The sequence below is a fragment of the Lissotriton helveticus genome, chromosome 10, assembly GCF_964261635.1.
Source record: "Lissotriton helveticus chromosome 10, aLisHel1.1, whole genome shotgun sequence".
In the NCBI taxonomy this organism is placed as follows: domain Eukaryota; kingdom Metazoa; phylum Chordata; class Amphibia; order Caudata; family Salamandridae; genus Lissotriton; species Lissotriton helveticus.
In genome coordinates, this window is record NC_136071.1 from 63702216 (window position 1) to 63716907 (window position 14692).

The following is a 14692-nucleotide window of genomic DNA, read 5'->3' on the forward strand; positions in this document are numbered from 1 at the left end:
AGAAAGTGGCTTTGCGTGGCTTTATAAATCTTACTTAATGTTTGCATTGTGCATGTACCATGTTGCCTGGTGCAAACATGATGCAAACCTACTTGAAAATATACCCCCAAGCTTTTAAATCTCAGATCAGGGCCAGATTATCTAATTTAAAACAAACATACAGGAAGGAAACGTCTTGTTTAATCTTGAAAGGTGTGTGTAGCAAAATGCACAGTAATATAGTTAAAATAAATGTGCAGTATTAACATCAGCCGCGGCCAGTGCAGGTAAGAGCAGTGGGGCCAGGTTGGGGGGGGGGAATTTCAACAGATGACAACAGAAAAGTATTTATTTATTTAATGTTCCCTCACGGTCATCTGTCGAAATCGCCCCCACCCGGACCCACTGCTCTTACCTGCATGGCCTGTGGCTGATTAACATACTGATTTAAATAAACCATAATGTATTTAAAATATGTAAATCATAGTAGGTAGTCATACTTACTTGTACTAGGCCTCAAACTGTTTAAAACAGCATTCTTTATCAAGTAGTTTAAATACATGTTCTGAAGATGTGCATAAAATGACCAATTCTTCACCTATTGATGAAAACTTGTTTTTCCTATTAAATAAAAGTTTCACATAACTCTGCAAAATGTTTCTATGTACAAAGAAGGCTTGAAATGCTTGTTTAGAATGTATTGTAAAGTAAAATATGATGATTAACCACACATGAAATGCAGTACATAAACTGTTTTAACATACTTGTTTTACTTCTTGCTAATATTATTCTTTCATTACTGTAGACGTTTCGATTTCTACATAGATGTTTGTTAGCAAAATGTACACAAGTAGATATTTTATGAGGTTAGATATGTAGTCAGATGTGTGAGAACGAAATTCTCCTGTAAGAACACGTTCCTAAGCTAATTGCCATGCTGAAAGTTGCAAAGCTAACCCTACAGTATGTAGACTGTAGTTTTTTGGTGAGAACACCAAAAGTTGATTGGAGGAGAAGATGCTTGTTAGACCTGTTAGCTTTAGGGTGGTCTTCCCCCAAACGTTTTGCCTGCTTTTCTCCAATCTTTCTGATCTTGTTTTTTGGTTTTAGGACTCTGGGCACTTTATGCTGCTAACCAGTGCTAAAGTGCATGTGTTCTCGTCCTAAACATGATTTGATTGACTTATCCACAATTTACATATTGATTTACCTATAAGTCCCTAGTAAAGTGTACTACCTGTGCCCAGGGCCTGTAAATTAAATGCTACTTGTGGGCCCATTGATTGCACTGATTGTGCTACCCACAAAAGTCTCAATTAAAAACATGTTTCAGGCCTGCCACTGCAGAGCCTGTGTGCGCAGTGTTCACTGCCATGTTGGCTTGTAATTTTAAAACCTTTGCCATCCCTTAAACTCCCCTTTTATGTCATTTGTGACCCCTAAGGTATGCCCTAAGTATCCCTTAGGGCAGGGTGCTGTGTAAGTAAAATATAGCATATGTACTTTCACGTTTTACATGACCTGGTAGTGAAAAACTCTTAGTGGAATTAATTTTCCACTACTGTGACGACTACCCCTCCAAAAGATTAACATTGTGGATTCCTTGTTATATCTAATCCGTGTAATTCCCTTATGGAATTGTAATGGTGAAGTCGATATATCATAACAATTTAAAAAATGTAGCTTTTAGAAGGATGGCATTTTTCTGCTCTTAGCCAAGAGTGCCTGCAGCCTGTCTCCAATACACATCTGTGGTAGGTGACAGCTGGTTCTTATGCATTCCCTCTAGACAGCCTCACACAAAGGGAGCTTAGGTGTGACTAATGGGCCATCAACATCCTTATGGGCTATCCTGGGCAGGATGAGAGGGAGGATGGGCTAGGCGGTGTCCTGTCCCCACACAATAGACCCTGTAGGCACCACTGGGTATAAAAACTTGACTTCTGACCATACCGAGTCAGTACATTTCTAGACCTGTGGATATTCTGCCAGGAAGAAGGACTGCTGTGCTGCTGTAGGACTGCCACTCTGCTGGAATTTGTTGTGCTGATCTGCTGCCCTCCTAACCACATCACTTGAACCCAGAACCAAAGTGACTCCAAGAGCTTTCTGGCTTACCTCCGGTTTTGAAGTCTCAGGCACATCAAAGACTTCCAACTCACCCTGCTACAACACCTGGGCTCTGCCATCTGTGGGCCTTTAGTGCCAAGTGGTGACAACCCAGTCCTGGACCCTTGGATCCTTGGAAGTGCTGCTCCAGCAGAAATCCTCACACCAACGCTGTTGTGCTGCTCTGAATCAGTGTATCTCCATCAACGACAACTGCACTGCACATTGCCACCATTTCAAACGTATCTTTGACTTTGCATGGCTTGGATCTGACGCATGGCCTTCATCATGCAGTTCGACAACGCATTGCCTCTTTGCTTATCACAGCTCCGTTGACAACACAACTAAGGTACTTTGCAGCGGGCCAAGCCTGGTCTTTGTATTTGGCCCACGCTCCATTGCAGTCAGCCTGAACTTTTGGAATTGCCCTGGTCTACATCAACCAGATAGTCCATGTTAGAGCTTTAGGCTTTTAAGCACTATAATTCAGTAATTTTGTTTCAAATTGATAAAGTTGGTTCTATTTATTGGATTTTTAATTTTTGGTCTATTTATTTTACAGATTTGTAGAGTGCATGGCTGCCCGTGAGCGTCCCAGCGCTAGTGATAGATCAGAAGGGGTTGAGAGGGAGGTTGGATTTAGGGAACCAGCCAGGTCTTGAGTGATTTACGAAAAGGAAGAAGGTTGGGCTGGGCTCGGATGTCTGGTGGAAGTGAATTCCACAGCTTGGAGGCATTGTATGAGAATAGCCGGCCTCCAGAGCGGGCTTTCCTAATCCTGGACACTGCTGCCAAGTTTGAGAGTGAAGAGCGGAGGGTTCTGTTGGTTTTGTGGGGGGCAAAAAGGTCCTTTAGGATGGGTGGGGCCTTTCTTTGCAGAATTTTATGGGTGGCGCAAAGAGCTTTAAAATGCACCCTTTCTTGGATAGGCAGCCAATGTAGTGATTTGAGGGCTGTTTTAGCTGAACAACGGCTGTGTGTCCCTGTGAGAAGACGGGCAGCAGTGTTTTGCACAGTCTGGAGTTTTGCCAGCACCTTGTTAGGGGCCCCTAGATACAGGGCATTACCATAGTCCAAACGGGACATCACAAGGCCCTGAATCAGTAGTTTTTGGGATTTTTCAGGGAGCTGAGGGAGGATTTTTCTGGAGGTCCGTAGGAGACCATAGCAAGTTCCGGCCGTTTTCCTGGCTTGGGTGGAGAAGTTAAGACCCTCGTCCAGCCAGATCCCTAAGCTCTTGATTTCACGCTTAGGGATAGGGGGTGTGCCCATACAGGGAGGCCACAGGGACTCGGGGTGGAAGTGTGACTGGTTGCCCAGGACCATGATCTCCGTCTTTCCGCCGTTGAGCTTAAGGTGTGACCTGTCCATCCATTTTGTTATGTCACTAAGACAGGTGTGAAGATTAGTGGGAGGATGGTCATGCTGACTGAGGGATATCACCAGCTGGGTGTCGTCCGCATAGGTTAAAAGCTTGATCCCAAATGGAGCGACGATCTTCTCAAGGGGGGACATGTACACATTAAAAAGGGTCGGGCTCAGGGATGAGCCCTGAGGGACCCCGCAGTGTATAGGTGTTGGCTTGGAGGTGAAATTACCGTCCGTTACCTGGAAGGAACAGTCACTCAAAAAGGATTCCAGCCAGGATAAGGCAGGCCCTGAGATGTTCAAGTCCTTGAGCCTGTGGACCAGTGTGGAGTGGTTGTCGGTGTCGAAGGCCGCACTAAGGTCCAGGAGCCACTGATCCTCCTGAGTCAATGATCTTTCTTGCCTCTTCGACCACCGCCAACATCGCGGTCTCCATGCTCTGGCCTGGTCTAAAGCCCGTCTGTGAGGGCTTAAGAAGGTCATTGACTTCTAGGTAGTCGGAAAGTTGACGATTGACATATTTTTCCGCGACCTTACTGATGCCTGGTAGTAGGGAGATTGGGCGAAAATTGCTTAGGTCCAGGGGATCTAGGTGTGGTTTCTTGATCAGGGCCTTAATGATTGCCTTTTTCCAGCTCGGTGGGACTATACCATGAGAAAGCGAGGTGTTAATCAGATTCGCCATGAGAGGCAGGATGGTTGGGGCGACTGATTTTAGGATGTTAAAAGGTACAGGGTCCAATGGGGATCCACTTTTGATGGATTGTAGTACTGGGGATAGCGTATCCACTGTCGTGGGGGCGAACCGAGTCAGCTGGGGCTCTAGAGCTTGGACTAGAGATCTGGGCGGGTTATGAGGCGGTGATTCGTCCGGTGTTTGTGGGGGGGGGGGGGTTAAGGATTTTTTTAACCTTGGAATCGAAAATCTCGGCTAATTTGTTGCACTGGCTGACCGAGGGTTCCAGAGGGGAGGGAGGATCGGGGGGTTTTAGGAGTTTTTTAGCAATTTGGAAGGTCTCCCCAGAAGAATTGGCAGATAGCCTAATTTTTTCTTCGAAGAAATTGGACTGTGCCGCTTTGAGGGCTTTTTTGTATTTAAGGACCATGAGTTTATATTCTTGCTTCTTAATGGGGTCGAAGTTGTTTCTCCATTCTCTTTCAGTTTTTTTACAGAGCTTTTTTACGAGGCGTACTTCCTTGGTAAACCAAGGCAAGGTGATTTTACCTCGTGGCTTGCAGGTGTTTTTTTTCGGGAGAGTCTTATCCAATGTTTCTTCAATCCATTTTGAGAACTCGGCGTCGGCTAATGCGGGATCCGGGGCTAATGATGGAGAGGAGAGCTCCAAGTTGTACTTCCATTTTTCTGGTTCTAATTTAGCCCAGGGGCGTGTAGGTTTACTAGGTGGAGGTCTGGGGCGGGCGAGTATGGAAAGCCGCCAGTTCAGCACTATTAGGAAGTGATCAGACCATGGTATTGGGGTAGAACCTACGACAGTAAGGTCAGTGATGTTAGAGAAGATAGGGTCCAAGAGGTGTCCTAGCATATGGGTGGGACACCGGCTTTATATCTGGAGCTGGTGGGTTTCAAGGTCTAGAAGCAGATCGGAGGCTAGTTTATCTTCGCCCTTATCGAAGTCAATATTAAGATCTCCTAAAATCATAAAGCTAGAGTGGGTGGCAGCCAGTATGCCTGAGTGTTCCAGGAGTGAGCTACAGAATTGTCCTATTGGGCCGGCGGGCGGTAAATAAGAAGTCCCAAGAGAGATTTACATGGGGAGACTTGAATCATAAATAGAAAATTTTCGCAATCAGCGAGGGGGCTGCCTTGAAGACGGCAGGAAAGATGGTCCCTATAAATTATGGCGATTCCCCCTCCCTTTGCTTTTGATCGGTCTAGATGCTGAATACGAAAGCCTGGTGGGAGAGATTTAATGATGTCAGGGTCTGAATCAGGTCCTAACCATGTTTCTGTTAGGAAGAGAATTTCCAACTGGAGGTCCTCTAGGATATGGTAGATTTCTTCAGCATGTTTGGGGAGTGACCTACAATTGAGTAGGGCCATGCGTAATGAGACAGAAACAGCTCGACAAGGCTCATCTAACTTAAACCTGTAAGGGCAGTGAAGGCAGTGGGTGGAAAGACTATCCCCTGACATAGAGTGTAAGCAGGGGGTTGCTACCTTCTGTTTCATATGCATCAGGGCGTCTCTGGAGTATTTGAGTGGGGCCTGATGAAATCCTCCTATAGTGCCGAGCTCTGAGCTCTGCCTAGCGCGGACGAGCGCAGACGGGCTTACCTCTGGTGCACCTCCGGCGCACCATCGTCGCGCCCGCTGCGCTCGTCCGCTGTGAAGCCGAGGTAGGAGGGGCATTTTGTAGCGCTGGGCCTAATCTCCCTAAACACTAGCCCGCTGAGCCTGCGGTACGCCCAATATGGCGCCTGAAGGGAGATTGTTCGTGCCTAGTCCCGCATTCCCGAGGCCCTTAATCGGCTACTGAGAACAGCGTGGACTCTCTGGGCATGCAGAGGAGGAGGTAGGGGCAGAGCGCTATTTTTAAAATCCCAACGCATCAGCACAGCGTTCAGTGAATGTTTTAAAAATGGCACACAGTGATTGTTTAAAAAAGCCACACAGATTTAGTATCACGATCGACTAACGGTGCAAGATAAATGAAGGGAAAAGATTATTTAAATTGACACACAACTAGATTTACGATCTACTAAAATGGTGGAGGTAAAATAAAATGACACAAGAAAACAGAAATGCGTTCCCTGACTCCCGGCTTCCGCCTCAAGAGTCTACTCACTATCACCGCGTTAGAGAGGCTTCAGCTCTATATGTAGGGCTGGGCCTAATCGCCCTAAGCACTAGCCCGCTGAGCCTGCGGTACGCCCAATATGGCGCCTGAAGGGAGATTGTTCGTGCCTAGTCCTGCGTTCCAGAGGCCCTTAATTGGCTACTGAGAACAGCGTGGACTCTCTGGGCGTGCAGAGGAGGAGGTAGGGGCAGAGCGCTATTTTTAAAATCCCAACGCATCAGCACAGCGTTCAGTGAATGTTTTAAAAATGCCACACAGTGATTGTTTAAAAAAGCCACACAGATTTAGTATTACGATCGACTAACGGTGCAAAATAAATGAAGGGAAAAGATTATTTAAATTGACACACAACTAGATTTACGATCTACTAAAATGGTCAAGGTAAAATAAAATGACACAAGAAAAAAGAAATGCTTTCCCTGACTCCCGGCTTCCGCCTCAAGAGTCTACTCACTATCACCTTTCTAGTCTGGTCTGGTCTGGTCTAGTTTTGTTTATTACATTAACCTCTATCTGTTTCTCAGCACGTGCTGTATCTTTTTGTGTGGTGTTTTCACTGTTCTACCCTTTGAAATATTGCCCAAATACTTTACTCATTGCCTCTTAATTTAAGCTGACTACTCTGTGTCAAGCTACCAGGAGATGAGCATAGCTTAATTTGGGGTGTATTTTGTGACTTACCGTAAGGGATTCTTGCTTGGACAGAGTGTATATATGCTGCCATCCTTAAACCCAATTTGTTACACTGCAATTTAAACTGCAACATCATTTTCGACTGTTTATAATAATGCATATACCTAAAGTAGGTTAATGGTTTTACCCCATTTTTGTCTGGCCTACTGGCCAGACTATAGGTCTAGATCATTCAGATAACCCTGGTTAGCGCTTTATGCTTTTAAGCACTATAATTCAGTGCATTCTTCTAAAATTGATAACCTCTGTTCTACTTATTGGATTTTTGTCATTTTGGTCTTGTTTTGTTCATTACATTAAATTCAATTTGTTTCTCACGAGTTGTTGTATATTTTTGATTGGTATTTTCACTCTTCTACTGTTTGAAATACTTTACTCATTGCCTCTTAAATTAAGCCTGACTACTCGGTGCCAAGCTAGAGCAGGAGAAGCATAGGTTAATTTGGGGTGTATTTTGTGACTTATCCTGATTAGAATTGTGATTTCTGCTTGGACAGGGTGCATACTTCTGCCATGCAAAAACCACATTTCTTACACTGCAACTTGAACTGCAACATCCTTTTTGACTGTTTATAATAGTGCATATACCTAAAGTAGGTTAATGGTTTTACCCCAGTTTTATCCTGACCTACTGGCCAGACTAGTCATTTGACACTTAGATGAATATTTATGACATTGAGGCACAGCACAGCAAGTCACCTTGCTGTGCTGCGCCACAGAGAGACAGCTGGAATGCGCTGTATTTAAAATAATACGACACATTCCTGTCCTTGTCCTGCACTGACACCATTTTGGCTGCCTAGCACCAACACAGGCACCTTTGCACCATGGTGCAAATTTCCCTGTATTGCATACAGGATTGTTTTTGTGAAGGAAGGGGCACCTTCCTGCACAAACATAATCTGAGAGGTAAATTCCTCTTTTTATGTGTGCTGCAGAATGCAGTACACATATAAAAAGGAAGTAACAGAGGGGAAATTGAGCTATTTCTTTTTTTTACTCCTCTCCTCTGAAGGCATATCTTTTTAGAACATTCTCAGGTTTACCAGTTCTGATAAATCAGAGAATGCATAAAAACCCTGGATGTTGCATAGGAACAACCACGCAACACCCATGGAACAACCCCCTGGCGCAGGGTAAGGCAACGCAGCGATTTGCACTGTGTTGCTCTTCTCAAGATTCATAAAGCCACTCAGGGTCACACAATGTGGTCTTGCAAGGCTTCATAAATTAAATTTTTGAGTTGCATTATTCTTGCTCCACATAGCAGGGTACAAGAGCACAACAACGGGACACATATTCCTGCCCCGTAATTCACTGCCTTTCCACAGACCTTATTGCTGTTTACGGTTGCTACTGCTATTGCCCATTTACTTTGCCTTATTCCCCATTGCGTTGAGACTCTTCCTAGTTTCTCGAACTTCTCTTCATGGGAAGTTCTGCTTTGACCGATCATGAAGTTTTAATTTAATTTTGAGCTTTATGCTTTCTCTCTCACTCTCTCTCCATCTCTCTCTCTCCCTTTATGGGTTCCGACTAACACCCATCACCCAGTTCATAGGGATTCTTCTCTTATGGAACACAGTAAATGCAGTTTATTATAATCTCAAATTAACAATTTTTTCAATTTCTGATAATAATTGAATATTGAAACTTTTACAAATAAAACTTATGATTTTGAATAAAGATGATTTACTAAACTTTCACTAATAAAACCCTTACAAAATTTCAATTAACTCTCATTATTGACTGAACTAAAAGGAAAGATTGTGATTACAATTTATGTGACGATTTAATAATAATAATAATAATAAACTTTATTCGGATTTTTTACAAAGATCCATAAAAGCAGTACATAGTAAAAATGAATCTGTAGTGCAAAATAATTACAGATAACTTTAAAAATAGCAAAAGGAATTTCGATAGTTTATCCAGCACTATTATATTTTAAAGGTTTTTCCTGTGTCCGTATATACATCTCAGAAAATTAAGAACATGGTAACATGTGGCTTCAGTATCCAAAAGCTGCAAACTCAACATGGCTACTCGACATTGTTTAAGACCCCAAGATTTTAAAAGAGTCAGTAACCAAAGTTTGCGGTGTTCCTGGTAAAATTTACAGAACAGAACGGTATGAAGGGTGGTTTGTCTTGATTTCCCATCGCATGGACATGGGAGTGGATTTGGGTCCCAAACGTTTGGCGTTGGAAAAGCTACCAATATGTGAAATATGTTCAGTCTGAATCTTATCAGGAGAAATCGGTCGAAGGTGCCAATGTCGAGATTTAAATAGGGCTGCATTAAAAGAGTAGATTGGACCATTATTGCGTGCTGCACCGACTGTTTCCCGGCTTCTGATTGTAATCTCAGGTTACCCAAGTGGTCCAAAGCTCGTGTTTTTAAGTTATTTATTGAGAGTTCTCCAATTTTTTCGGGGTTTGAATAGTATTTTTCCATTCCAAGATCAAAGAGAGAGTTCCGGATATAGGCCAGCCATTTGATTTTTAAAGCGTAGTCCAGGGACATTGCATCTGCCAGTATTGTTTTTGTAAGGTCGTTTTTTTCTGACGCCCAGATACGTCGCCATAAAAGAAGTGGTTGGATTTTCGCAAGGTCTTCGATATATGGAACACCCAATTCTACATGGCAGGCGTAGGTCGAAGAACTTTTGGGGGCTGATAAAAGAAATCTGAAAAAGTTGTTTTCTGCAGTTTGCAGAGAGGTAACATCCGAATGGCCCCATAGTCCTGCTCCATATAAAGCTGTAGATTGGCATTTGGCTTTATATATGGTCATCAATTCTCTGGCGGACGTTTTCCTAATTTTTGTGTAAACGACACCAATGCGGCTAGTGCTCTTGTAAAGCAATGTTTTCTGGCTTCTACTGCTGGTTTCCAGGAGAGTTTGTTATCTATCATGACTCCCAGATAGCAGTATTCATTTGTAGAGTCTATTCTTTGGGTGTCAAGATAGATAGATTTTTGCTGTTTTCTCCCAACCCCAGCCTTCATTACGAAAGTCTTTTTTACATTTATATGAAGGTCAAGGGTTCTCATGAACTGCGAATATCTGCTGATGGATCTTTGGAGTTCGCGAGGGGTTTGTGCAAGGAGGACGGCGTCATCCGCGTAGAGCAGAGCGGGGATCGGGCGATGTTTGGCCAGTGGAAGATCTCGGGCACCCTTCAGGAGCTCTACCTCCAGGTTGTTAGTGTAGAGGGAGAAAAGGAAGGGTGCCAGGACACATCCTTGTCTAACCCCACGCTCTACTCTGAAGGACGCCGTCAGTTCCCCCTTTGTGCCGTAGCGGACTCTTGCGGATGGATTGGAATAGAGTTCCCTTAAGAAATTCAGGAGTGATGGATCTACCCCCATTTCTGCTAAAAGGGACCATAATTTTGTGTGGGAGACACAGTCGAAAGCCGCAGACAAGTCTACGTAAGTCATGTAGAGTTTTGCTTTCTTTGCATGCACATATTTTCAAAAAATTACCGATAGATTTAGGGCTTGTTCCACGGTTCCTAGTCCTTTTCTAAATCCGAATTGTAGGTCGGATAGGATGCCTCTCTCTTCCGCCCAATCCTGAAGTCTTTCTAGGATCACTCTACCTGCTATTTTCCCTAGTGAATCCAGCAAGGAAATTGGGCGGTAGCAGGCAGGGTCCATGCGGTTACCTTTTTTGAATATCGGCACCATGATGGACCTTGTCCATGACTCCAAAATTCCTTTTTTTTGCCGTTGCGGTGCAGACCCTTGTTAAGATCGGTGCCCAAAGTTCTGTTTGGTATTTAAAAAAGTCTGCCGGGACTCCATCCGGGCCTGGAGCTTTTCCTTTTTTGGTTGAGTTCAGTGCCAAAAGAATCTCGGAGATTTCGAAATTTATGTCTATGGGGTATGGTAAGAATGCTTTTTCCTCCTCTTCCGTCTCTAGTTCAGAGGATGGTTTTTGGAAGATGCTGGTAAAATGTGATACCCAAGCTGCAGCATCTATGGCGGCTTCGATTTTTGGGCACGTGTCGTCTACCAAGAAGGGAGTTCTTAAGATTCTCCAGAAAGCTTGAGGGTTTTTTTCTTGTGCACTGGTATGGAGTTCGTGCCAAAGCGCTTGCTTGAGTTCCTCTTTCCTCTTTTTTCTTATGTTGTAATATTCGCTTCTGAGGATGGCTATAGTACGAGGGTCCCTTTCATCTTTGTTTAAGGCTAGCTTCAGCTTTGTGTGAGCCTTAGTACACTCTTGGTTGAACCAGCCTTTGAGTCGGGATAGACCGGGTTTTTGTTTTGCTGTAAGTAAAACCTTTAATTTGTCCATAATTTGGGCAAAGTTGTTAAGAAGCTCCTCGTCTTTTGTTGCTATGTCCAAACAAATGTTGATTTGGGGATGGGCTAATCTTATTAGCTCTTTAGTAAGTTCTTCTGGGTTAATCCTTCCCCATCTTATTGAATACCCATTTATTTTATCCATATTGATATTTTCTTGGGTCAGTGCATTGGCTATTGTTACTGGAGAACATTGTTGGTGGTTTAGTAAGACTTCCAGATTTAGCATTGCATGGTCACTTTGAGGATTCGGCTTGACTTCAAAGTTTTTTACTCTTGATTGTAAGGATGTTGATATTAGTATGAAGTCTACCGTGGTTTTATAGCCTCTTCCTAAGTAAGTAGGTGCTAGTGAATTACCTCCATGGTCCAAGGTGTTTGCTATCTGGAGATCCAGGTCGGATAGGAGATCGTTCATTTGTCTGCCCATGTTGTTATGCGAAAAATGGGTGAGTGAAAGGCCTTCTTCTGTCACCATGCCAGGACATTTTCTTTTTGGTTGGGTACAGGCGTGAAGGTTGAAGTCACCTGCCCATATTATTGTTGCCGGACCTCTTTCTCCTTGTTTCATTCTGAGGGTGTTTAGTTTTTCGTGGAGATGGGTCAGGACTCCCTGAAAGTCTAGTTCATCCATGTTGTTATAAAAATTGATAATTATCATTGACTCTTTTTTTGGGAAGAAGAGACCAAGGATCTGCGAATTAGAGTCCAGTTCTATGACCTTTATTTTGGTGTTTTGGATAGTATTGGCTACGTAGATACACAGGCCTCCCTTTGGTCTGCCTATCTGACCCGGCTTTGCGAGAGAGGAGTACGTCTTATAACCCTGTAGGTGGTGTTCTTGTAATGACCATGTCTCCTGTATGCATATTATTTGGTGGTTTTGCGTGTGATGCATAATTGTCCCATCCTCTATTTTTGTCCTTAACCCTGCGATGTTCCACGAGATCAGGCTCAGGATTGTTGGACTATCCCTTGAGCTTTTTGCAATTTTTGGTTCGTTAAAGATCTCTGGGGCTGGAGGGATCTCTGGGTCTCGAGGGACTAATGGAGAGACCGTGGGTTCCGATGGGTCTGTGTAAATTTGAAGGTGTTCTTGTAGCTGTGGTAGTCAGTCAACGCCCTCTAAGGCGCTATACCTATTTGCTAAATGAAGATCATTCCAGCCATCCCAACATGTGGGATCCCTGTGCTTTCTCCAGTGATCCTGGCCACTCCATTCGTCCCTTTCTCTGCCTCGATGATTAAGGCCTAGTGGGTTGAGTGGGGGGAGCCGTCCTTGCCGCGGCTGCTGCCATTGGTGGATATTGTGTTGCATGGATTGATGGGGTTGCCACCACGGTTGGGATGTGTGGTGTAAGTGTTGAGGAGGATAAGCAGGTGGTTGGGTGGCGAGATGTAGAGGTTGAGGAAATTGAGGAGGTGGTTGCCACTGGAAGATTGATTGTTGTGGTATTTGTGGAAACCGTGGCGTGTGGTATTGATGCGTATTATATTCTGAGGGATTTATGGGCCCGGTGTTTAATGGGAAGGCGGGACAGGGAAAATTTTGCCTTGAGGATGGGGGTAGGAAATAGGACAGGGGGAGGGGATTTATTTGGGTGGCGGGTCCGCTATTGGGTGAGTTGCAGATGTAGTTAGATGCCCCTATCTCCCTAAATTTGATGCTGATAACGTCCCCCGCTATGGACTTTGTGCTTCTGCCGACCCAATCTCCTCTACGTACGGAGAAGATATCACCTCTGATGTGAGTGGGTAAGGGTTTATGGAGTTGGAGCCACTGGGCACATTTATTCCTCAACTCTGCGAAAGTTTCTCTTACACCCTCCTTCAGTGGGGGTACAGCTGTTAGCACCACCACGAAGGGAGAAGCTTCCGGGGGTAAATTTATTATTTTGGGCCGAGACTGCTTGATCTTAGGTTCTAATAATTTTTCTCGGAGAGGGGTCTCTACTGGAATGGTGGTGTTTCCATTATTACCTCTTACTTGTCGGTTGTTTGTTTTGGTTTGGCCTGCTGGGTCTATTTGTATTGCGGGGGGGAGATCTACCGCAACCGAGGTGTCAAGGGGAGCATCTGAGTTGCTCCCTTTTTTGGCTGAAAGTTGTGTTACTGACGCCTTTCTAAGTGGTAAGGTATTAGGCTTGGTCGTTATGCCTGTTGTTTGTTTAATACAAGGTGTGTTTTTTTTTTGAAGTATTTCCTTTGCCCCATGCGTTTGTGCGGGGCCATTACCGCTTATCTTGCAACTACATTTCGTGTTGATTAGTGAGGTGAGTCTGTCCAACTTGGATATTAGAGGTTTAATTTGTGCTGAAATTGTGGCTTCGAGGTCTGATTTGAGGTCCATTACCATATTTTCCACCCAGCAGGGGATACCTGCCGAGGAATTTGAGGTGGGCGTGATCAGGTTGTGATTCTTTATTTTTATTTTAGGTTTTTCCTTGATATTTGGCATAGCCTTGGTGAAAGTGGAGGTGGTTTTCCTTGTTTTTATCGGTTCTAAGGTCGTTACTGGATCAGGTAGTATGGAATTACTAATGGCACTCTGGTCTAATTTTTCGGTTGGTGCTTGGCAGGCTTCTAGGTCTGGAGTCGCTTCAAGGTCGACATATGATTGCTCGGAATCTGTTTGGGTTACGGATAAATCTACAAAGTTTGGGACAGTCATCGTGGGAACGATAGTTGGTGGTGTTGGTAAAGAGCAGTTGTTAGCGACCTGGTGTACAGGGGAGTTTGCGGTGGCAAGTGAACCTAACGAAGAGCGTTTAGCCTGCATGAGGTCCAAGGAAACTCTTTTCTCCAGTAGAATTATGCTCTTATCAATGGTATCGTTTACCCTGGATATGAAGAGGTCTATGGGACCGGTCACTTGTGTCACCAAAGTAGCTTTCTTAGATGTACTTCTGGTTTTGGGACGCATCGTGTTCCTCGGTGGAATAAGTCAGGAATCGTGCGGATCTGAAGGAACGAAGTAAAATGCAGGGTGACAGGGCCGGGGCCGTCCTCTGCCGTCCTCGAACGGCCTCAAACGGCCCTGTCTTTGCCCAGTCTTAGCCCAGTCTTAGCCCGGGCTGCGTCCCGCGCTGCGGGAGTGAGTTGGTGTTAAGTAGGTGGTGGTTTGGGTGAGGGGCGGGCCAGCAGGGAGAGCGGACCGGAAGCTCTTCCGTGGTCTCGCAGGGACTTCTGGAGAATGAAGTCCCTGCACACTCGCAGCCCCGCTGGTGCCTCACGCCCCTTACCGCCTTTCAGCCGAGGTCCTCTCCGGTACACGCACACAGCAGACGAGACGGGGGCTCCCCAGCGAAGCGGCGCCCGCGAAGCGGGTGCGGCGAGTAGTCAGCTGGGAGCCTCGCACGCCGATGCAGCTGGTACGCTGTGCAGTCAATGGCCTCTTCGCAAAACAGT